The sequence below is a fragment of the Buteo buteo genome, chromosome 28, assembly GCF_964188355.1.
Source record: "Buteo buteo chromosome 28, bButBut1.hap1.1, whole genome shotgun sequence".
Classification (NCBI taxonomy): Eukaryota; Metazoa; Chordata; class Aves; order Accipitriformes; family Accipitridae; genus Buteo; species Buteo buteo.
In genome coordinates this window covers 5,477,231-5,500,645 of record NC_134198.1, presented here as the reverse complement: position 1 = coordinate 5,500,645, position 23,415 = coordinate 5,477,231, and the positions used below count along the sequence as shown (strand labels likewise).

The 23,415-nt window shown below is 40.9% G+C and overlaps 1 protein-coding gene across 2 annotated transcripts in view; it reads left to right on the top strand.

The window, feature by feature from the left end:
• Positions 1–429: 429 nt before the first annotated feature.
• NRCAM (neuronal cell adhesion molecule) overlaps positions 430–23,415 on the top strand; it is a 165,616-nt gene continuing 142,630 nt past the window's right edge. For both annotated transcript variants that reach the window (XM_075059063.1, XM_075059062.1), the window contains exon 1: positions 430–503. The gene's annotated coding sequence lies outside the window, so the exon portion shown is untranslated. The remainder of the gene's footprint in view (positions 504–23,415) is intronic.

The following is a 23,415-nucleotide window of genomic DNA, read 5'->3' as shown; positions in this document are numbered from 1 at the left end:
CTCCCGGACGCCCCACGAGGGGCGACGAGACCCGACGCCGCCTTGCAGGTTTCTTCCACCCGGGTGGCGAAGGGAGAGGACGGTGAGGGGCGGACAGCCGCCCCCCCCCCCGAAGCGGAGGACCGGCTGGGGTTCGCCGCCTTTCCCCGGCGGCGACCGCGGGGCGGGTAGCCAAGATGGAGGCCGCCGCCCCGCGCCACCTCAGGTGCGAGAGACCCGCGACGCCGCCGCCAGCCCCGCCCCGCCCCGGCGCCAGCTCCGCCCCGGCGCAGCTCGCGCGCCTTCCCCGCGGGAGCGCGCCCCGCGGTACAGGCGGGGGCGGGAGGGGGGTGGGGGGGAGGTGATAGGCGCGGGAGCGCGCCTGCCTCGGCTCTTCTCGCTGGGCTGCTGAGCGAAGAGGAGGAGGAGGAGGAAGAGCAGCGCGGCCGCGGGTGGTGCCGCGCCCGCCCCGACGGTTGAGGAGCCAGCCGTCCGCTTGGTGCACCGCCTGGGCCGGCTCTACCGTAGGTGCCGGGGTTTCTTCTGAGGGGAGCTGGGGGGGGCGATGGCGGTTAGCGGCTGTGAGGGAGGCACCTGCGGAACCCGCCGCCCGGTGTGGAAGACCTGATACCGGCGGCGGGCGGGACGACCCCGGCGCGTCGCAGCCGCGGAGCGTCTCCGCCCGGCCCGAACGGGCCGGGCGGAGACGCTCCGCGACTGCGACGCGGCCCCATCCCTCAGCGGTTGGGTCGCCATTTCGTGGCGCTGGCCGGCGGGGGCGAGGGCCCGGCGGGGGCGGTGGCGGGCGGCGTGTTGCGGGGGAAGGAGCTGTCTGTGCTGAAGTGCCGGGAGCCGCGTTTTGGGCTTTTTACGCCTTTATTTATCAGCTTGGGTTGTTTTTGTGTGGTGTTTTTTGTTTTTGTGTGGTGTTTTTTGTTTTTGTGTGGTGTTTTTTGTTTTTGTGTGGTGTTTTTTGTTTTTGTGTGGTGTTTTTTGTTTTTGTGTGGTGGGGGTTTTTTTTGCCTTCTGTGCTTGGCTTCATGCCGCCGGTAGCAACGGCGGTTTTATTTAGGTATAAACCAGCCAAGATGTGGCTGGAGCCTGAGCTGTTCCTATTTGCCCTTGTTTTGCCTCCTCTCTCTTGATGGCGATTAATGCAGAAAATCGCAACGAAGTCTGAGCGGCAGATGCGCTAGCTCTTCGGTTAAAAAGTAATAATTAACTAAACCTTCAGCTGCGGCTGAACTCCTCAGCATAGGTATGTTAGTTTTGAAGTCTGAAATGTGTTTAAACCGAGGCTTCGGAGTCGAAGTGTAAACGGTATCCAATTAATTATTCCAAGCTGTTTAAATATTTAAGATCATAGTGTGCTTCAGCCCAGTCAATAAGGCTGTTCCATATTGACAAGTACTCTGCGGAAGGAATACTATTTCTCAGCTGTCTGTATAGTTAGATAAAACAATGGAAAATGTGATATGTAACTCTACAGTGGAACCTATAGATGACGATAAGATCTTCTTTTATCCATAAACGTCCAGCTTCTCACTGTTTATTCAAAACAACCTCCTACTGAGTCAAGAAGCCAGTATTAACCACCTGGGTTTCTTTTTTCTAACATTCCCTGTCTTTGCATATTTCTTTCTCTGTTTCTGAGTATTAAAATACATCTTGATTCTTAATTAAGTATATTATGGAAAAGGTCAATGAAACCTGAAAACTTCATTGCATCTAACAGGTGCACTATTAATCATTTCGGCTTCTTCCGCAATTTAACGTAATCGATGTGATAATTTATGGATAGTAATTATATGGGGCTGTGCATAGAATAGGTCACTGTACAACATCAGAAGGCATCTGCACTTCGAGTTTGAGAGCAGCTTATATGCTGAGACATGCATCTTGCCTGTATTCTTTGTCAGAGGATATCAGCTGGAAAGAGAAGGATACTGTAACATTACATACTAGCTCAAAGGACCTAGAAGCCAAAAAACTGACTTGCAGGTACAGCGTATTTCTAATATTTGTCTCATCTGTTTGATATTGCCATTTGTATGAATACACCTCAGGCATTTGTTTAGTGGATGATTGTTCTTAGTTTTGAATAGAAATTGCAAAGCAAGTCACCAGAGTTGCTGAAGAGCTTGATACCGAAGTCTGTGAAAGTTAATTATTTGAATTTCAATGTACTGTGAAATTCTCTTGGGTGTCTAAAATTAGCTGTTGGACTGTATCAATACAGAATTGGGAAAGTGTTGTATTCTGAGAATATTGAATGTAAAGAAGTAAAACCAGAAAGCTGCTTGATGTTGACAGAACTCAGATCCATTGAATGAATTCACATTCTGGATTGTGCAAAGGACATGTAGCTAGAGGAAAACTGTACAGCTGTGTGACCACCTTGGATGACGGGGTAGTGTGTACCAGCTGGTGTTAATAACGGAGCTAGAACCCTCTTCACAACCCACAGGATAAATCCACAGTTAATCATACTCGTATTGGTATCTTAGTTCTGTAATTAGTCTTACAGGCCATGGTAAAAGTACTCAAAAGTAATAATGTTCAAGGTGAATGAGATCTCCAGAATCTGAGCCTTGGTTATCGTTCCTTATCTTCTTGCTGAAAGCGTAATATTTATCACATATACCACAGCTTGTTTGACAAGAAGGGTTGTAATAAGAAAATTTGGCTTTTCAAAATGGTCTTTATTTTTGAGGAAACGAAATAACAAATCCAGTGGATGCTTACTGATACCTTCTGTTAGCTTGTTGTGCTTTGGTGTTTCTCTCTGGTGCTCAAAAAGGTGACGGCAGAAGCTTTAGTAACCACGTTAGAGTTTCTTGCAGTTAATGAGATCTCTCTCTAATTGACAGATTGTATTGGCTTGAGGATTCCAATTTCAAGTCAGGAAAAGGTAATGCTAGTCTCCCCATTTTTCCTGCTGTAGGGAAATGACTCACCATGGTATCTGGACATAAAACATACTGAATACACTAAGGGTTTGGAGTTTTGTTAATAGATTATTGCACAGCTCAAATAGCTCAATGAGCCTAAAAATTAAATCTGTTTTGCCTGCAGCTGCGGAATTGCTGTTAGTCTGTAGTTTTATTCATTTGTCCCAAATCACCTTGAATACTGATTACTTACCTTCCATTATATTGGAATTGTACAGTAAACCTGTGCTATTCAGTTTTCACTGGATATGTTCATTTTGGTTTGTTTTATGAACAGAGTTGGCAAAATGGGAAGCCATACAGAGAAAGTATATCTCTGTAATGTAAGCTGAGGGAATAATGTAGGAGGTTGTCTGCTGGGCAATATGCAATGAATTTGATTTTGCCTTCCTGAGTGGGCTGATAGTATTCAAAAAATTCAGTTATACTTTCTCTGCAGTGATAATTTGTTGCATTTTAAATTGGTAAGTATGTGTATTGCCTATTCAGTTTAGTATTAAAGACATTGTAACTTTTACATTTATGAATATAGTCTTGTACATATAATATTAAGGGAATTTGTAAAGAGTTAATCTCCAATAATAGGGTTAACATGATGCACCGTAAGTTTTGTCCTACTGTTTGTTAACCAGGAAAGGATCGTTGCAAGCTAGCTATATTGCTTTCTTCTGAGCTACTGGAGGCTGGCTGAGCTTTCAGTTATTTACCTCAATAGAAAACTGAAAGGGAAAAAGTGAACAAAGGAGGTCTGTTTTGCCTGTCCCACTTGCTGGGCTGTTGTCTTTGCCCTTTTCAGTGAAGGAGGGGGTAGAGCTGGGTCAAAGTTGAAGAACACTGAAAAGGAATTCAAGTCTTATATTGAAATGTGAATGATAGCTTAGTTTGAGTGCTGAACACATTTGTTTGATTTTTTTTTTTTTTTTTTTTTTTTTTTTCTATCTGTGGAAGCTTTAACTTGACAGATGGTGATGGACTGGCATATAGACTGCTAGAAGGTACAGCTAGATATGTGTTCAGACCCCGATTAAGATGCTCAGTAAACAAGTACATATCTGATGAGACTTTTAATGCTGGAGATACTGATGCTAGACACTGTGTGACACACTAGACATTTGATTGTGTGAATTAAGGGCAGGCCCCTGCAGCTGGCATACATTCAGACTTACTTGTCTAGCCTAATTGCATTGCAAATACTCCTCTGGATTGCTCTTTAGCTTCTCCCTTCTAGTAAATGTTGAATAAGTACAGAAATGTTCATCTGGATCTTCTATTAACTGTTGTAAGAAGCTTTCAATTTTTTTTGTTTTGCTGTATGAATCAGGATAAATGTATCTTAGTATTCATTTTGTGAATACACTGTTTTCCTACCCTGTTTCGGTTTTGAAATGGCTCAATTCATAATGTGATTACAGCTTTCCCCTTGTTAACTTTTTAGTATGGAAGCATAACAGCTTGAATTATAAAATGTTTCTGTAAGAGCTCACAGTACCCCCATTCTACTTTAAGCAACTAAACTTTATATAAAAAGCAGCATTTCATGCAGAGCATCTCGGATGCACAAAAATAGCCAAGCAAGGAAAAAAAAGACCAGTTCAACTTTATGAGGACGTGATAACTTTAAAAAACAGCTGCATTAGAAAGGAACTAGCTGTCTAAATTGTCAATTAAATCAGACAGAATTAGTATGAATGTAGTCTCTCTAAATTCTGTGAATACTCGTGTTAGACTTCTGAATTTGGATGCATCCCAGTGGGAAGACATTTGTCCTAATACTTTGTCTGCACTGTTAGGTATATATGACCTTTTAATTTCCTCTGCTTTAAAGTATGTATTTGTTACTGTTTAATAGCTTGTTTGAGGAAAAAAGTCGATCCATAACTGCCTGGTTGTATGAGTTAGTCTTTGGCCGCTAATTAGGCTTTTCCGGACAGCCACCCAAAATATTAACATACCATTTTCCTTTAGGCTGTTACCTAAGTGAGGAGCTGAGTGTTTATGCATGAGTACAGATTTTCTTTGCTTTTTCTGAACTGTGCCTCTCACTACCAACTTCCCTTTTTCTGTGTTTTCAGTGTTGCTGCGTTTGTCCAACTTGATTCTGAGGGTTCATGTAAAGGAGTTGCCTTTACAGTGTCACAACACTGTAGGGCTCCGTGTGTGTCTGCGTGTACGCAAAGACATTGTATATAATCCGTTAGCGCACAAGCCAGCTCTTGTACAAGATTTGGAGTCGGGGAACAGTTCTGCTGGTGGAGAATAATACCATGGAGTTAACCGAGCAGTGCATAGGCACTGGCCGAGGGAAGTCTTCCTGCTGAACATTGTAGCATGGGCAGGGTAGTAGAAATGAACAAAATTCAAAGAAAGAGGCTGAAGATAATGAGTTATGGAAAAAAAAAAATCCATGAAGAGGACTACTGTATGAGGAGAAGGATGAAGAACAAAATGTATTATTGACTTTTACATTAGAAGGAAGTGGTAGAAATGAGGGAGTTGGGAATAAAATTCTGCTGGCAGTCTTAAAGGGAGAAGGCAACAGTCTGGAGAGCTCTGAGTAGAACACATCGAGAGGGAATTTACATACAACTCATGTATAAAAGTGTGTGGGATGAAGCAGGGGATAGCTCCTCCGTGTGAGGTGGGAAGTGTAACCAGCCCTGAGGGAGGGAGGAATTTTGAAGAGCATGTCAAAAGCAGGGAGGTAAGTAAGTTACTTGAAGCGGAGCAGCAGTAGAAAAACAAGAATTTGTCTTACTATCAGTGAAGGGTTGGGGTTTTTTTTGCTAGAAAGTATCAGATCAAACAATGTGAAGGAAAACATTACATACCCCTGTTATCTTCATAGCATATTCCCTATCATTTAGAGGGCTTTTCAAGAGTATTTAAGAATTTAGTGTTGTTCATCAGTAGGCTTGTACACCACAAGTTACCCTTTCTAACAGGATAGGTGGTCCTCTTCACTACTTCTCCAGTGTTTAGAAGGACTAAAAAGTGGAGTTTCCTACCCTGCTGCTGTTCACATCTCTAGGGGGATCAAAATGCAGGAGGTGCTTGGTGTGCCTTCCCTGTTAAAATTTTCAAGTGATATCAGGAAGAGGTAAACTTGGCCATGGCTATTCTTTGGGTGGGATAAACAGGTTTGGTGACTTGGTTACTGCCACTTTGAGTAAGCTGGAATCTGTGGGTCCCTCCACTAAGCCCCCGGCTCCCCTCACTCCCCGTAGACCAATGCTGTGGTGTCTGGACAAACTAAATATACCATAGGAAGTTTAACCTCCTTGAGTTGCTGCTCTTTTTTTGAAAATGGAAGGTATTTTTGCATTGTCTGCTTAGCTGAATTTGGTAATTTTGTTGCAATTGTTGCATGGCCGCATACAATGAAAATCTGTTTCTTGCTTTGGGTGAGATGAGCCGTTAATAGGCTGTGCTAGCCATTTTACTGTTTTTTAATCTGTTCTGACTAGGTATTTCTTACCGAAGCTCAGAAAAGGGAGAGATATTCCTTTTCCTTTCCCGTCCTTTCAAAATTGTACAGGACTTGGGTAAGTTTGCAACAGGGGAACTCTGCATTAAGAGACAAAAGAAAAGAAATAGAGTTTTTGCATGTAGTGTTGGATAAACTGAGGCCTCTAGTCATTCTTGAGTCTTGGAGCAGTAAGTTTTGTGTTCTGGGTCAGGCTGCTGTGAAGAGTTGTGTTCTCCATGGATGGTGAGCAATTTAATGGTTCCAGTTTGATTAGCTTTATTTGTTGTTGATAAATCAGTTCACAACATAATGGCAACCCATTTTCCACATCATGAATTGAGTTCCGAGTAACACTAAAAGCCAGAGTCTGCATCGTGATGTGTTGCAGAGTGTCATGTTTTGAGGAAGTCGTTGCTTTCTCTGGAGTGTGGGGAAATCACTTCAGTATTACAGTGATCAGGTCTGTACGTTGTGAAGACAGAGCCCTTGTGACCGGAGATGTTGGACAGGATATGGTCTTTTCAGCAGATGTAAAAGATTCCCACTTCCATTTACCACCATATTTATTTATTTTTCATTTATAGTGAAGTTCAGAGATGCCCCAAGATAGGGAATATCTTGGCAATGAAAGTAGAAGGGGGAGCATATGTTCTTGGGGCTGTTGCACAGAATCCACAGTCTTCTGAGTTCTTTCTGTTGCATGTGTCGCTATTCTTCCCTTGGCATAGGTTTGATAAGGACATAGGGGCAGATGAGAACTATTATCACTACTACTGCCACCCCATCCAAGGAATACAAGGGTGTTTGGGACATCCATGGGACTGTAAAGGAACCCACACTTCATATTAGAGCTGCATGTACCTTATGTATTGTTTGCCTTGCTTTTATCTACTCATGAGCTGGTTTTTAGTTAGACATCTAAAAGAACTAACAAATGCAATGTCAGTGTTCTGTATACCAAGTGTATTTTGAATCCTCCTGAAGTTTGTGTGGTTTATACATCATCTGATGTCTTTAAAAGCATCAAATAATGAGGGAGAGAGGATTCCACCTACTGCTTCTCTGACAGTGAAGGCTTAGAGCTGGGGAATCGTTTTCTTTAATTTTTTCCTGGATATGTAATACAAAGTAAGGAAGCTGCATGACTGCTCTCCTGTCACATGAACTAACACGTGGCTGTCAGAGGAGCAGTGCTAATAACTGGACTACAGACCCTGGTCCTTACTTATTGCATTTTTTTTGTCCATACCTATCTTGCATGACGTACAAAGTCATAGAATTTTCTGTATAGTACAACTCTGATACCTTTAATGTGCAAATAGTCTTTTAAATACTCATCTTTTCCCTCAGAAGCATTCCATGTATTTATGGACGTTAGAGTCTAGCAGCCAAAGTTTTGATGTATTACAGGGTGTAACATCTTCTCCCAGACAAAACCAAACATGTCATCTCATATAATCAATATAAATTGAATTTCAGGTGTTATTCTGGGGAGTTTTTGCAAGTTTTCTGCTTTCCTGTAGTTTGAGTACTTTAAAAATTGGTGTCTAGACTTGGTTGTAGATGTGGACAAAAAGAGGAACATTTTAAATTATGTATGGGCTATTTCTGTATGATAAAGTTGAAATATAAGCAATTACAGAACTGGAAAGCAAGCCAGCCAGGGTGACTGAAAGCTAAATTATCTGCTAGACTTTGTAGGTGGTAGTTGTATAAAGTGCATTTTTAACTTTAAAAGAAAAAAAAAAAGTGGGAACGTATAAAGGTGAGTGTGACCACCAGAGGGCAGACACATTGTTTAATGACTTCAAACCAAAATCCTTAGAAAGGAGACAGCCTATGCCTGTAAAAATACAGTGAGATAATGACTGAAAAAATAACACAGTATAGATGCATGGAATTTCATAAACATTAAATAATATTCTATTTTGTCAGTGTAAGATGAAAGTAAATCTGCTTAGAACTCACTTGTGGTTTTGTATTCCTACAATGGAAGACAGAACAGTTCATCAGATCATGTAGTTTAAACTATAAATAATGAGTTGTTAAACTTAACCCATTTACCTTTATATCGAGTCCAGTAATTTTAATTAAAGCATGGTTTCCAGTACTCTGTCCATCTTCGTTTGGAAGTGAAAAATAGACTCCTTTCTCAATAGTTTCTTTATTGTAGTTAAAGAATAATTTAATTCTGTCTGAATTAAAGTTCATTTTTTCACAAAGATCCCCCAGCATTTGCATGTTCTTCTTTTCCTTTTCCTTATTAATAACATTTACGTTCTTTAAAGTGTGTAATTTTGCTCTTCAGAGTATCATGGAAAATATTTAACATTATTGAAGTATTTAATTTTAGGCCCATAAAGTAGCCTTTTTTAGGAATGCTGTACTGTAGTTTTTAGTAAAGGACTATGTTCAGTAATTTTTATTTGGCTTTCTTGCTAGGAATGTAGGTGCTTAATTAAAGCATGTCATGTGTTGGCTTTTACTGCTCATGCACCAACTATCTCAAGTTACAGCAGTAGTGTCTTTTCTTTGAATTATTTTCCTCTAAAACCTAGGCAGTTTTCATAAGGAAAGCAAAGTCTTTATCCCATTGTTTCAAAGTCGCAGTATTCTTTAGAGGCAAGTCTTAAGAACTTTGGTCGCTCTCTGGGGAATCTCAATTCTACCAATTGTGCTGGAGTGAAGCATCATCAAAATAGCTTGAAATGCTGCCACAGGTTTCCAATTTCCCCACTGTCATTTCCAGCAGGCACAATTCCCTTAACAGCAGGACTTCTGGAGAGGTCCTTTGTAAGATGGTTTGCAGATATCATCCTCAAAACTTTATCTGAAGGAATTTCTCCAAGTTACTTCTGAAGTTTTATGTACTTCTTCACAACCTTCTCACCCCCTTGGCATTGAAATATGGGAGTAGGTTTCTCATTGCATCCAGGGAAATGTACTAGCAGAACTGACAGCGTCAGATATTCAAAAGTATCATAGGAGTTAATGATTTATTAAGATTTGTATCTTCATAGTTCACTTGGCTAATGTGTCCTAGCTTTTTTTTTTTTTTTTCCGCCTCCCTGTATGTCTAGAAGCCTAGAAACATCTACAAATAAACCTGAGTTGTTCGTAATAATTGGTTGGCTTTTGCATCTGGGTTTTTGAAAAATTCAGTTAAAGTTAGGAGACTTGACAACTCTCTACAAGGGCTGAATTCTGTCCCTTGAATACAGTGACAGAAACACTTACTGCTTAGAACACGTGCAATAGCTGTAATCTGTTGGAAGTTAAATGGGTGCCAGGGCTAATGCAAAAGTTAGCATTAGGAGGAGATTAGCCTTTATGTTAGTTATGTTATATAGACACTTATGTGTGTTTCATTTCTTTTCTGAGGTAAAGCTGTTGTAAAAGAATCAAGGATTTCTGTGAGTTCCACCCCCACCCTGCTTAGTTTAACTGAGATTGTATTGAAAGACATGCCAACAGTTACTAACCATACTCATGACAAAGAATTTTCACACAGCAAGCTAAAGTAAATAAATACCAGTATTTTTATTATTATAGATGGGAAAGTTCAAATTGCAAACTAATATGTACCTTCCTGGTTTGACTGCTAATAAAACAATGTATTAATTGGAATGGAAGAGAGAAGAGTAAGAAAGTGCTGAAACCAGAAGGAAGTGTGGAAGATAAAGTGAGGGGAGAGAGAGCAAAGAGGTCTATTTAATTACATACAAATAGCTACTATCGGAATAAAGCTATGATTTCTTGTTTACTCAAACAAAACCTCAAGCTATCATATTAGTGAATGATGTTTGTAACTGTGAAGTATTGTCTGAATTGGTGAAGAATTAAGTTAAAACCATAGTGCAAAAAAAGAATCAGTTGTAAAATTCTTCTCATAAAGACTGTACATCCGTTCCTTGTCTTGCTGCTCACAAGTAGAAAAGTGACCTTTCACTGATAGTGTCTTGATCTAGGCTCCAGTGATTATTCTACACATTTATATACACACACATTTATATATACACACAAGATCTGAATTGTGACAGAATGCTGAAATGAAATTGCAAGTTAGTACAAGCACGTGTTTCTCTGAAGATGCAGAATAATGCTGATCCCTAAAGTTGAGTGCCTGACTTATCCTGCATGATAAAGGATGGAGTGACACATCTGTTTCTGAATGCATGTCTATAAAAATAGTTGAATATTTGCTTTCAGTAGTGAGAGGTTTTATCTGTGGTTGTGGGAAATAATTTGTAATTCACTTTGGTGAGATAATGCACTAGTTTGACTAATATTTGGTATTTTTCAAAAATAGATTTCAGATTAGTGGAATTATGAATTTGCATGTCATAATGAATTACTTGATTATAATTAGAATAATTTTTCCCCAGTTTCAATATTAATTTAGTTTTATAATAAACAAAAAAAGGAACTAAATTGATATTGTGTTGGTACTGCCTTGAAATATGACTTGGCATTTACAACATTTTATGTACTTTTAAATATATTGCCATTCAACATTAAATATTACCTGTCAAAAATAGAGCTATTGATAATTTTTAACAGTAAATATTGCTGGAAAAAACAACCCATCACTCTTCTGATGGAACACAAAATCTAACTCAACCTTGCTAAAGTAATTCAATTTTTGAACACTAATCCTCAAACAAAGACTTGTGCAGAGTCCAAAATGAAACACTTGCAAGTCTGTAAGTAGGACCCAGAAGAGCAATATTTTTTTAGTTCCCTTGTCTTTATCCCTTCATTGCTGTTTCTACCATCCTATGATAGATTTTTAAATACCTGCTTTTCAGGCACAGGCAAGTAATTAGTATGTAAATCTTACTTTGAGTGCAATTGTGTAATAGTAGGCACAGAACTGTAAAACAAAATTTAAAGGTTCCTTTTAAGAAGGCTTACATACTTAAATATAATTAGACAGTCAGACTTTGAAGTAAGTATCTTAAAACCTTTGTTTGCTGTATAAAGACTTTTGAGTTTTCATATAAAATTATTTTGCAAATTTCTGTGTGTTCTTTGAGGCTGTGGCTGTCTGTCTGTACACTACCAGGCCTAATGAGATTCTAATTTATGATTACAGCTCCTAGACAGAATTAGTGAGTACTATGCAGTATAGTTTTTTAGCACTTAAGTTTTTAAAGAATATTAAAGCTTGCTCTGCTGAATATATTCACATTGGTCAGAAAAAATATTATTGTTATACTGTTCAGTACCAGAGTTTAAAAACAGTGCTTGAAAGGACATGTTTAGTATAAGTATGCCATTTTCAGAAGCTTTTCATATTGTATGCCTCACTCATCAAAAGTTTTCTTTGCTGTTAATGAAGCTGGATTTAAGGTCCTTAATCTTGTTGGGGATGTGGAAAGGAAAACTTGGATTTATATCCAGCTAGTTTAATTCTGAATAGTGCTTCAGCACTGGAAGGCCAATAACTATATTGTAAAGAAAATATAATATCCTGCAGATGGCTGAGGGAGTTGGCACCATTGTAGAATTTGGAGAACCGGCATGGCCAGATTATCCTCACTGACTTGATCTTCAGCATGAATGGATGATATTCTGTTGTAATCAAATTGTTAGAGTAACAAATACAAAAATTTGATGACAGGAAGGTGATGAGTTTTGAGACCTTATTTAATTACATTTTGAAGTGGGGATTGGGGAGTGGATCTTCCCTACACATCTAGCCAACTGTCCTGAGGATTGGTAATGGTTTTAATGTTACACTGGCAATTTGTAATCATTAAAAGTATCATCATACAATAGCTTTAAATAAAAGGCTTTCCATTATATGTATTTCTGTTTATTCTCCACGCTCTGGTTTCTGCTAAGGTTAATTTATTTGTATTTATTTTTCAGGTTATGTATTAACTGTACTAAAAATGTAGAAGTGCCCAAACTGGCTTCCTTTGAGCAAGCTTAGGTCAGAGAGCAGTAGAGTTACTTTTATGCAGTGCTAGCTGATTTGAGGTCAGTATTAGTCAAGAGATTTGTGTCCATTCATAGTCAACAGTATAACTGACCTCTTTGGCATCAGTTATGCTGTTGAGTGTTCTTCTGTAACTTATTACATGTACACATGTTATCCCTGTGTTTTTTTTTTTTCTTGATTATCTTACCCCTTTACTGCCTTGGATAACTGAAAATTAACTGTGCTGTTTAAAGTTGGCGGGGGGGAAATGAAGGTGGGAATGATATCTTACAAGGTGGTGACTGTATTGCACATCAGCACCAGTTCCCACAGTCCTAAGGTGTAACCTGTGTGTAAGATACACTGCCACCCATCACTATCAATTCAAGACAGTCATGGTATAAAGGTCATATCTAAGGAAAACTGTTGGAATCACTTAACAGTGTATATAAAGAAATAAAAATAAAAGCACACTTGAGCCTTGTCGTTGGTTTTTTCGAGAAGCAAGAGTTGTGAAGCTGATTACACTTGGACTGATCTGAGAACTTGTAATGTAAGTGGTAGATGCAACCTTCACTCAGGAAACACTGTTCTAATCCTGTCTGGGTAGTATTTTAAAGTACTTGCAGGAACACTGGTGATACAGTGAATTTACTTCAATTATTTGAGAAAAATGTGTGAGAAATGTGTGGGGTTTTATTTTTTCCATCTGGTGTCATTACTTTAAGAATACATGAAAATGTCTCAGTCTGTAGGGCTTTTTCTGGTCTGCCATCTATGTAAAATGGGAGTAATGCCTCTAGGATTAATCTGAAGCTTGGATTGGGCTTTTGGTCACTTTCCGTCATTTAGTTCAGTGCAGCTTTGATAAAACAAATGTTTCTAGGTATTATGCCAAAAACTTTAATCTGGAAACCATTAAGGAAGCAGTACAGATACAGATGAAGTAGGCTTAATGTGATGGCAAATGCTGGGAAGTGATCATAGTGTCTTCCTTGAAAAAGACAATGTAATCCTTTGTCTCCAAATAACTTTCCCGATATTGTTGCACAGTCAGACAGCTGTTTGTTTAAAGGGTGGATGGGAAAAGTAAATGACTGGTTTCTGTTGCGTTGGGTAATGCTCATCTGGGGAATCTAATCTCTTGGTAGGGTGTGATGATCCTTTACCGGATGGTCATGGGATTCTCTTCAGCTGGATTAGATGTGACTCCACAAAATGTTTTCTGCTGTTTATACATGATCTGTTTCTCTTGGTTACATTACGGTCTGTATGAAACATTTCCTGGCTGTCTTGCTTATATACAGGAGACCACTACGTAACTATGAACGGTTTTGGCTGCCGTGGGGAGTCTCTGTGAATGTCGGATTCTCAACCCGGGATGCTATTCGTACATTTAAGCATATGAGCAACAATTATCAGTTGGCCTATGCCCAGCAGGAGCTGCCTGGGGAAACTTCAGGGACTGTCCACAATTCCCAACTGGAGAGGTCCTGTTTACCAGCTACCTTGTCAAGGCAGGTGGAAGTTCGGTCAGTCATCATGCTGCGTGGGGGGCACAAGGGGCTGATTTGAGAGATTTCAGCTGAACGGTTCCTGCACCACACCAGGAGCTCGTGAATAGGTGTGCTGGGTATGCACACAGACACAGTCCTGTTACCTAGGACTCTGACTACAGGACGCACTTGAATTTCATTCTTTTTTTCTTTTCTCCACAATTATAAATTCCGTAGACCTTGCCACAATATAGAGTTTATTGCTTTAGACTGTAATTTGATAGTAATATCAAGATAAAGGAACTGGTACAGACTTGAAAAAGCTTCTGGAAAAATTTTACGGTATTTTGCCTTTTTTATGGAAGCACAGTATGTCTTCACTGTAGTTTCTATACTAGTGTTTATTGCTAACTTTACAGCCATTGCCACTAACAGCATGTAATGTTTCAAATAGCATACTAGAGCTTCTGAAATTGGAGGTCTTTTATTCTGATGACAGCAATGGTGTAAAAATGTTAGTACTTCATCAGGACAGTATAGCAGTAGAGTTGAGCAATGGGAAATTGCAGCAAGCCTCTGAGCTTTCAGCTGATGAAGGCTGGGAGAGTATTGCCACAAACGAATCCTCCTCCCTTGAGCATCTTCTAGCTGCTGTCAGAGATGAGACCTTGGGCTAGATGGATCTTTGTTATTATGCTAAGTGAATGCCAGACTTGGTAGGACATGCAGCACTTGTATTTGCAAATTTAAAGGGAACATCATACTTAAAACTAAACCAGCTCAGGGCTTGGAAACCTACTGGACTTATTCTAGAATATCTTTGTGAGAAATGTTAGTGTAATAATTGAACATACCTGTAAACGTAGCTCTCTGTGTGTGTTTGTGCATACTAAGAATGAAATCCTGTCCTCCTAACTTAAACTCAGCTGTACCAGAATTTGAACTATTTGGTATAGGGTAGCGAGCCAGCCTGCCCAGTACAGCTTCGTTTTTAGCATTTTGCCTCCTGATGAGAAATAAGAACTCGATAAAGACCAGTCCAAAGAAGTGCTTGTATTTCTTTCATTAAAAGCATTAAGGAATCATTAGGGTACTTTGAATTTGTTCCTGTGCTGAACAGGGTGGGAGGCAACTGTTTAAACCAGGTGACTTCCAGAAGTCCCTTCCAGCCTTAACTGCTCTTTAACTCTGCAACATGTCCTCTCTCCATTTCAGAACAAGTCTGTCTATAGTTCTTCTGTGGGTGGACTTTTCAGGAGTATTGGAAGGAAGAACACTCTTTTTCCAGTGATTAGGGCACAGAAGTGGGAGATGTTGGTTCTGTTTTTTTGCTGGCCTTCACAGGGTCTCAGTCACTTCTGTTCTCTGTGTCCTAACTGCCAGGACCCTGGATATGCTATGTGAAAGTTTCCATCAGCTCTGAGCCCTTATGCAACAGGGAATGGCTGGGAGATCACACTCTGATGAGCCTGCATTTTATAGTAAATCATCATCAGCCCTGTGCAACCAGCTCCTCTTGTGTGGGGCTTGAAGTTGGATCTCCCATCCTTAGGTATGTGCTCTAACCACCTGGCTGAGGAGAAAGTGGGCAGGAGCGTCACTGTTTCTGTTTCTCAGAAGTAGTTCGGATCCCCATCATGTCTGACTTGTCCAGTTTTCCTGGACTTCAGGTGCTTAAACACATCTACTTAGAGAGCTGTAGAGTGTTACATAGAAGATAAGTGTTTATCTACCCAGAATATGTGCTTCTGTGCAGAGGAGGATGAATGAAGTCAACTCTCTAGGAAATTCTAAGGCTGAATTGTGTACTGTGTTTGGGTGTCTGCCTGCATCCTGGGACTTCTTGATGCCACAAACTGAATTGCAGCTCAGAATTTAAGAGGGATAAGGTGGGTTAGCATAAGGTTTAATATTAACTTCCCACCCTAAAGTTATAATGGGCTTTATTAATGGCAAAACTTTGTGTTACCATCCCATCCCTCACGGATGTGAATAATTCACCAAACGAACATCAGGTTCTAGTTTAATTTCCTAGGAGAAGTGGTGATAGTTCTCTAATTTAATTTATGTTTGTGCTAAAACTAAACTTCAATTCATACCACTGTGCTGTTTATGTATACCACAAATGCTAAAAAAGGACTGCTCATAAAATAAAGAAAAAGCCCCAAAGAAGTTCTACTACATGAGTGCAAGTCCTGGTTTGCATGTTGCATTTGTGAATAGAAGACATTGATTTGATGTCACAAGTATTTTTAACAGGATTACAAAATGCAGATAGCATTATGTAAGACAGATTACCTATGGCTTTAATACAGGATTGTTTTTAAGCCAGAGGCTACATTTTGCTGGGTTATGTATGTTTGTTTATAAGCAAGCACATTAGGATTAGGCTCATCAGAATACCATTTTCCAAATCCTTGATATTTTCAGGTTAGATGACATTTTCATAAAATTATGAATTTACAATCTGAATTGTGATTTTTTTTAATAGTTTTCAAGGTGGATAGCTTCTTTGTTAAGGATCATTACAAACAATCTGATTTGCGTAGGTAAAATTGGAAATTTCTTTTGTCCATCATACCCACTGTAATTTTTTTCCTAAGGCAGAGAGCCATTTGGTTCCAAAAACAACACGAAAGACCAAATGCATTTCCTGCATGGCAGAATGTATGTGGATGACATGTCACGTTGCCAAGCAAATCAGTGTAATATTAGTTTTGTACTGAACCACAAGGAAAATCTTACATGCAGTTGAACTCCAGATAATTTCTAAAAGGCCTCATGTGTACAGTACCACAAGTTCTTGAACTTTTAGTGAATGAAATTTCAGGAAGCTTACACAGCTGGCATAGAACAGCTTCATGTGACTCTGCATTGTTGTCATTGCTTTATGCTCTGAATGCCTGAAATGTGCCACTCCCTATTAGACAGACAGGAGAAAGAAAGTCTCTTACAAAGGTAATGTTTCCTTTTGGAAAGCTAAAATGTTTTGAGGTACTCAGCAGCCAAGGTTCCCTATTAACAGACCTAACTGGAAGCATGCTTTTTTGTCCCCCCAAAACTAGTTTCAATTTTTGTATTTTGCTGTGGCTTATGCCCAGTTTCATTCAAATATGTTGACATCTTCTAGTTTGAGCACCAGATTTCTTCCAAACTTTTATTATCCTGGTGTTTTTCCCAGGGAAACATTTGGCAGTGTTTCCTGCATTACAAGGTGCATTTGATATGTACAGGCCAAGGGAGAAAAAGTAGAAACTTGAAGGGTGGGGTGGGAGTTTTAAGCACTTGTGAAATGTTATTATTGCACATAAATATGCAAGCAAAAAAACACCAATCTCTTGCTTGCATTTAGGTAGTTTCTTCCTTCTATTTTAAAGAATAAAGGTTTTCTTGTATTCTGTGACTCGTGTTCATCTCTTTTATTACAACTAGATAGTTTTCCCATTGGCTTATTTTTCATTTCTGTAGAGCTCTGTTCTATAAGTATCAAAATATAGCTCCCAAATGCTACAGGCCATGAGGAGTTTGAATGTTAGAGAGATAATCAGAGCCTATCCTTTTAGAAGATAAATTCCTGCAGTGTTGTCAGTCTGTCTTTTCTAGGTAGTATTCAGGTGGATACTGATGTGCTCTGCAGGGGGATGATAATTATTTGAGACACCTGAGAAGTGGGATGCTGACTTTCAGGATTTTTTGATGGTGATAATTTCTGGTAAAAATTGGCTGGAAGGCACCTTAAGAAAAGCTCCTTTTAAGTGATTACATACAATTTATGTTCAAAGAGATAAAAATACAATGGGGTATGAAGTTTGATGTTCCTTAAATACCAAGGAAGCAGCTGAAAAAGCCCATGGCTTCCTGGTAAGCTCAGCTCTCTCTGTAGCCCTCAGTTTCAAGTAGGCAGGAGTTAGTCCTGGAGACATTGTGCGCTTGGCTCTTAAATGACAGTCTGATCAAGGACACACCTGTGATTTGCATGGCTTTCACATCTCTGCTCTTGAATATATGGGACTAGTGGGGGTAATGCTTTGTTGTTGTGCTCATGGTTTGCCTTCTGAAGTGCTGAAATAGAGAAGAGGGATGGCATTTGGAAGGGAAGAATGAAATCTCTATAAAGTCATTTGGCAGCTTGCTCCAGGCAGTAGTGCAGTCATTTTGCTTAGGTGAAAATGAAGTGTGGGTATTCCCATTGAAACAGGATTATTCGGTGGCGGCTGAACATATTTCAGTAACCAAGTCCTCTCAAACAGAAAGAAACTGTGGTTTCTTTTTTTTTTTTTTTTAATTCTTACCTCTCCTGTGCTCCCATGCTAACCCCAGACCTTTTCCATGCACTCTTTTAAAGGTATTTGAGCAAATAAAATTCTCCTATTAGATTATGTGACAAATGCTATTAAAATAAGTACTTGAAATTGTATTTCAAAGTGACAGTTTTGAAATGTCTGAAACATGCATGCAATATAGACTAACCAAGCTCCGTGTCTGTTCTTGTTTCCTGTATTAGACTTATGGACCATGAGTTCCTGATAAGACACAGCTGTTCACTTTTCTTAACCTGCATGATTTAGGCCTGTATAAGATGCTTAAGCAAGGTTTATAAAATATAAGATAAACTGAAAGTGGGAGAGAATAGTAAGAGAGCTCTGATATGGACACTAACTTCTCTTTGCTGGATTAATATCAGTGCACTTGTTAAACTTCATGGTATCACTTCCTGTGGTAAATAATACATGGGAGAAAGTGAAGTGGGAGGAAATACATACAATGCAACTCCTTCTCTGTGTTCTTCCCCTCTCCCCACTGCATACTTATCTGGCTCTGAATGGGCAGGAGGAGTAAAAAAACCTCTTTCTGAAATGGTCTCTGCAGACCCCTGCCAAATGTTTTCTGTGCCAAACCTACTCAATTTGTAAAATGTGAAATGATACGTGTTGAATGCTTGTGGACACTGAAGTGTTTACGCACATAAAACTTAGGTATCTACCCTGGCCTTGAGTTGCAGGGAATTATTTAAAATTTATGGTGGTGTTTGTTTTTTCTTTTTAAATATAGATGCAGAAAATGATAGTAGGGTGAGAGGAAGTAAAATTTGCCACTTTCATCTTGTGAAAGCTGACTTGTGAATTTGTAACCTCTTTCTTAATGAACTAATTAAAACTCTAAAATTTTTCTATTAATTATGTATATGCATATTTTTCCTGTACATATGGGATACAAATGAAGAGTCTTTTGGATAAAGAGGTTTTTCTAGGTTTTGTAGTGAAGACTACAATAGTTGGCACATAAAGATATACTTAGTATCTGCAGATATGGCTTGATATGTCTTGGTGTTTTCATCCATTGTCAAATCTGGCATTTATTAGTAAGTTAATATATCTCTAAAATAGATTTTTAAAAAATTTTCTCTGTGTCATTCATATTTATATAACTTTTTTTTTTTAAGAAATCTGGTTGGTTTTAGTGGTTGGGTGATCTTGATGAATGAATGGGACTGTCTGGTTCTCAGAATAAACGGTCTGTTGACATAACACAGTCCAAACCTTTTTTGGTTTGCACCTTTTCATGAGTGCTTCCTTCTCCAAAACTAAGCACATCTTTCCCCTTCTTGCCTCCAAGTGCAAAACGCCTTGATGAATCCAAGGGATGTGAGATGACATAGCTCTTGACTACTGTTGCTGTTTCTTGGCTTTTCCAGTATGTAGCTTGAAATGTGTGTGAGGTGAGTGGGTGTGAAACAGTGCTGTGATGGAACAGTAGAAGAAAAGTGGTGATCACTTCCTGAGGTGAGAGTGCTGCTGGAAGAAATGGCTCCTTTCTGTATTGTCTGCATGCTTATTGAGCTACAGGTGTTGGCTTCAGCTTTGTTCCTTTGTATGACTCTTCATAACTCTCTGTGCTGCCTTTCAGTCTGGCTGAACAATCTGCAGAGCACGTGTGCTGCAGGCAATCCTAGTATGAAGCACGATGCAAGGGGGAGGTTTGACTTCCTCAAGTCAGAAATTATTTCCTTTTCTTTGGACTGATATAGGGAGGGGGTAAACATACAGATGTGTAATAAATATTACTGCAGAGTGACACTTGTTAGCTTCCACCATGTCTTTACCCCATAAGCTCATTTAAACAAGGGAGAGAAATGGTGCATCTGTGAAACTTGAGGCATGGGACAGCTCTTCTCACTGGTACAAATGAGCAAGAAATTGGCAGCAAGTTGATTAGCAGTGAGTTAGTAGCAAGTTCTTTATTACCTCCATCTCACAGCAGTGCATACATTGAAGCTGTTTTTTTCTCTGAGAGCCTGTCCACCTGGGGAGGATAGAACCACTGGTCTGGCAGCTCTAGAAAGGTTAAGTCCTAATGCTGAGTTTCATAGAATGGTTTGGGTTGGAAGTGACCTTAAAGATCATCTAGTTCCAGCCACCCTGCCACGGGCGGGGACACCTTCCGCTAGACCAGGTTCCTCAAAACCCCATCCAACCTGGCCTTGAACGCTTCCAGGGATGGGGCAGCCACAACCTCTCTGGACAACCTGTTCCAGTGCCTCACCACCTTCACAGTAAAAAACTTCTTCCTTACATCTAATCTGAATCTACCCTTTTCCAGTTTAAAACCATTACTCCTTGTCCTATCACTACATGTCCTTGTAAAAAGTCCCTTTCCAGCTTTCTTGTAGGCCCTCTTTAGCTATTGGAAGGCTGCTATAAGGTCTTTTTGTAGTCTTCTCCAGGCTGAACAACCCCAACTCTCTAAGCCTGTCTTGATAGGGGAGGTGCTCCAGCCCTTTGATCATCTTCAGGGCTGTCCTCTAGACTCGCTCCAAAAGGTCCACGTCTTCCTTGTGTTGGGGGCCCCAGCGTTGAATGCAATAATCCAGGTGGGGTCTCATGAGAGAAGAGGGGGAGAATCACCTCCCTTGACCTGCTGGTCATGCTTCTTTTGACGCAGCACAGGATATGGCGACTTTCTGGGCTGCACATTTCATGTTGAGCTTCTCATCAACTAACACCCCCCAGTCTTTCTCCTCAGGGCTGCTATCAGTCCATTCTCCACCCAGCCTGTGTTTGTGCTTGGGATTGCCACAACCAATGTGCAGGACCTTGCACTTGGCCTTGTTGAACTTCATGAGGTTCTCATGGGCCCACTTCTCAAGCCCATCAGGGTCCCTCTGGATGGCATCCCTTCCCTCCAGCATGTCGACCGCACCACACAGCTTGGTGTCATCAGCAAACTTGCTGAGGGTGCACTCAATCCCATTGTCCGTGTTGCCAACAAAAGTGTTAAACAGCACCAGTCCCAAAACCAACCCCTGAGGAATGCCACTTGTCACTGCTTTCCAGTTGGACATCGAGATGTTGACTGCAACTCTTTGCGACCATCCAGCCAATTCCTTATCCACCAAGTGGTCCATCTGTCAAATTCGTGTCTCTCCATTTTAGAGACAAAGATGTTGTGTGGGACAGTGTCAAATGCTTTGCACAAGTCCAGGTAGATGATGTCAGTTGCTCTTCCCTTATCCACCAATGCTGTAACCCTGACATAGAAAGCCCCCAAATTTGTCAGGCATGATTTGCCCTTAGTGAAGCTGTGTTGGCTGTCACCAATCACCTCCTTATTTTCCATATGCCTTAGCACAGTTTCCAGGAGGACCCGCTCCATGGTCTTGCCGGGCACAGAGGTGAGACTGACTAGCCTGTATTTCCCCGGGTCTTCCTTTTTTCCCTTTTTAAAAATGGGGATTATGTTTCTCCTTTTCCAGTCAGTGGGACCTTCACCAGACTGCCACAACTTCTCAAGTATGATGGATAGTGGCTTAGCAACTTCATCTGTCAATTCCTTCAGGACCTGCAGATGCATCTCATCAGGTCCCATGGACTTGTGCACCTTCAGGTTCCTTAGATGGTCTCAAACCTGATCTTCTCCTACAGTGGATGGTTCTTCATTCTCGCAGTCCTTGCCTTTGATTTCTGCAACTTGGGTGGTGTGGCTGGAGCACGTGCTGGTGAAGACTGAGGCAAAAAAGTCGTTGAGTACCTCAGCCTTCATATACCACATAACCAGGTCTCCCATTTCCTTCTGGAGAGGGCCCACACTTTCCCTAGTCTTCCTTTTATCACCAACATGCATATAGAAGCTTTTCTTATTGCCCTTGATGTCTCTGGCCAGATTTAATCCTATCAGAGCTTTGACTTTCCTAACATGATCCCTGGCTGCTCAGACAGTTTCTCTGTATTCCTCCAGGCTACCTGTTCTTGCTTCCACCATTTGTAGGCTTCCTTTTTGTGTTTGAGTTTGTCCAGGAGCTCCTTATTCATCCATGCAGGCCTCCTGGTGTTTTTGCCTGACTTTTTATTGGGATGCATCACTCCTGAGCTTGGAGGAGGTGACCCTTGAATATGAACCAGCTTTCTTGGGCCCCTCTTCCCTCCAGGGCTGTATCCCATGGTACTCTGCCAAGCAGATCCCTGAAGAGGCCAAAGTCTGCTCTCCTGAAGTCCAGGGTAGCAAGCTTGCTGTGTGCCCTCCTCGCTGCCCTAAGGCTCTTGAACTCCACCATTTCATGGTCACTGCAGCCAAGGCTGCCCTTGAGCTTCACATTCCCCAGGAGCCCCTCCTCATTGGTGCGAACAAGGTCCAGCATAGCACCTCTCCTCGTTGGATCCTCCATCACTTGGAGAAGGAAGTTGTCATCAACGCATTCCAGGAGCCTCCTGCATTGCTTATGCCCTGACGCGTTGTCCGTCCAACAGAATCGGGGTGGTTGAAGTCCCCCATGAGGACCAGGGCTTGTGAACATGAGGCTGCTCCTATCTGTCCATAGAGGGCCTCATCCCTCGGTCTTCCTGGTCGGGTGGCCTGTAGCAGACCCCCACTGTAATGTCACCTGTCCCTGCCCTCCCTTCGATCCTGACCCACGGGCTCTTGGTCGCTCCTCACCCATCCCCAGGCAGAGCTCCATGCACTCCAGCCGGTCACTGACACAGAGGGAGGCACCCCCTCCTCGTCTGCCCGGTCCGTCCTTCCTGAACAGCCTGTGACATCTTTCTGGATGCAGTCTTTCCTTGAAGAGGCTGACGCGGCTCTCTGACCAAAAGGTCACGGGTTTGTTTTACGTTGCAGATGTGAGTACGGTGATGATCTAGCTTACTGTTTTCCAAAGCTGTATTAAACCAGTGTGGCCCAGCCTACGTTACTGCTTACTCAAACTGTTCTAAGAATTCAAACAGTTAGCTATAGATAATATCACCTAATTCCACTGTGAAATGAAAGAGAATGGGTGGTCAAAAACCTCCTGACAAGAGCTGTTTTGCTTCAAATAATGCAAATGAAGCTTCCTAACCCAGTGAGCAGGGAGCTTTTCTCCTGTAGCCACAGGTCTTTGTTCCCTTTTCTGACAGACTGCATATCCTTTCATCTCTGTGATTAGTAGAGCTACTGCTACGGTCAGTCTGAAATGGTAAGTGTACGTCTAGCTGATGTTGGTCTCTTGCATTTAGGAAGTCTCTGCACAAGCATGTTTAGCTGTCTTTATGTCTGAACTTGTTAATGGTCTGTAACAAGCTACTACAAATTAATTTGCAGATCACTGCTTACTATAGTCCC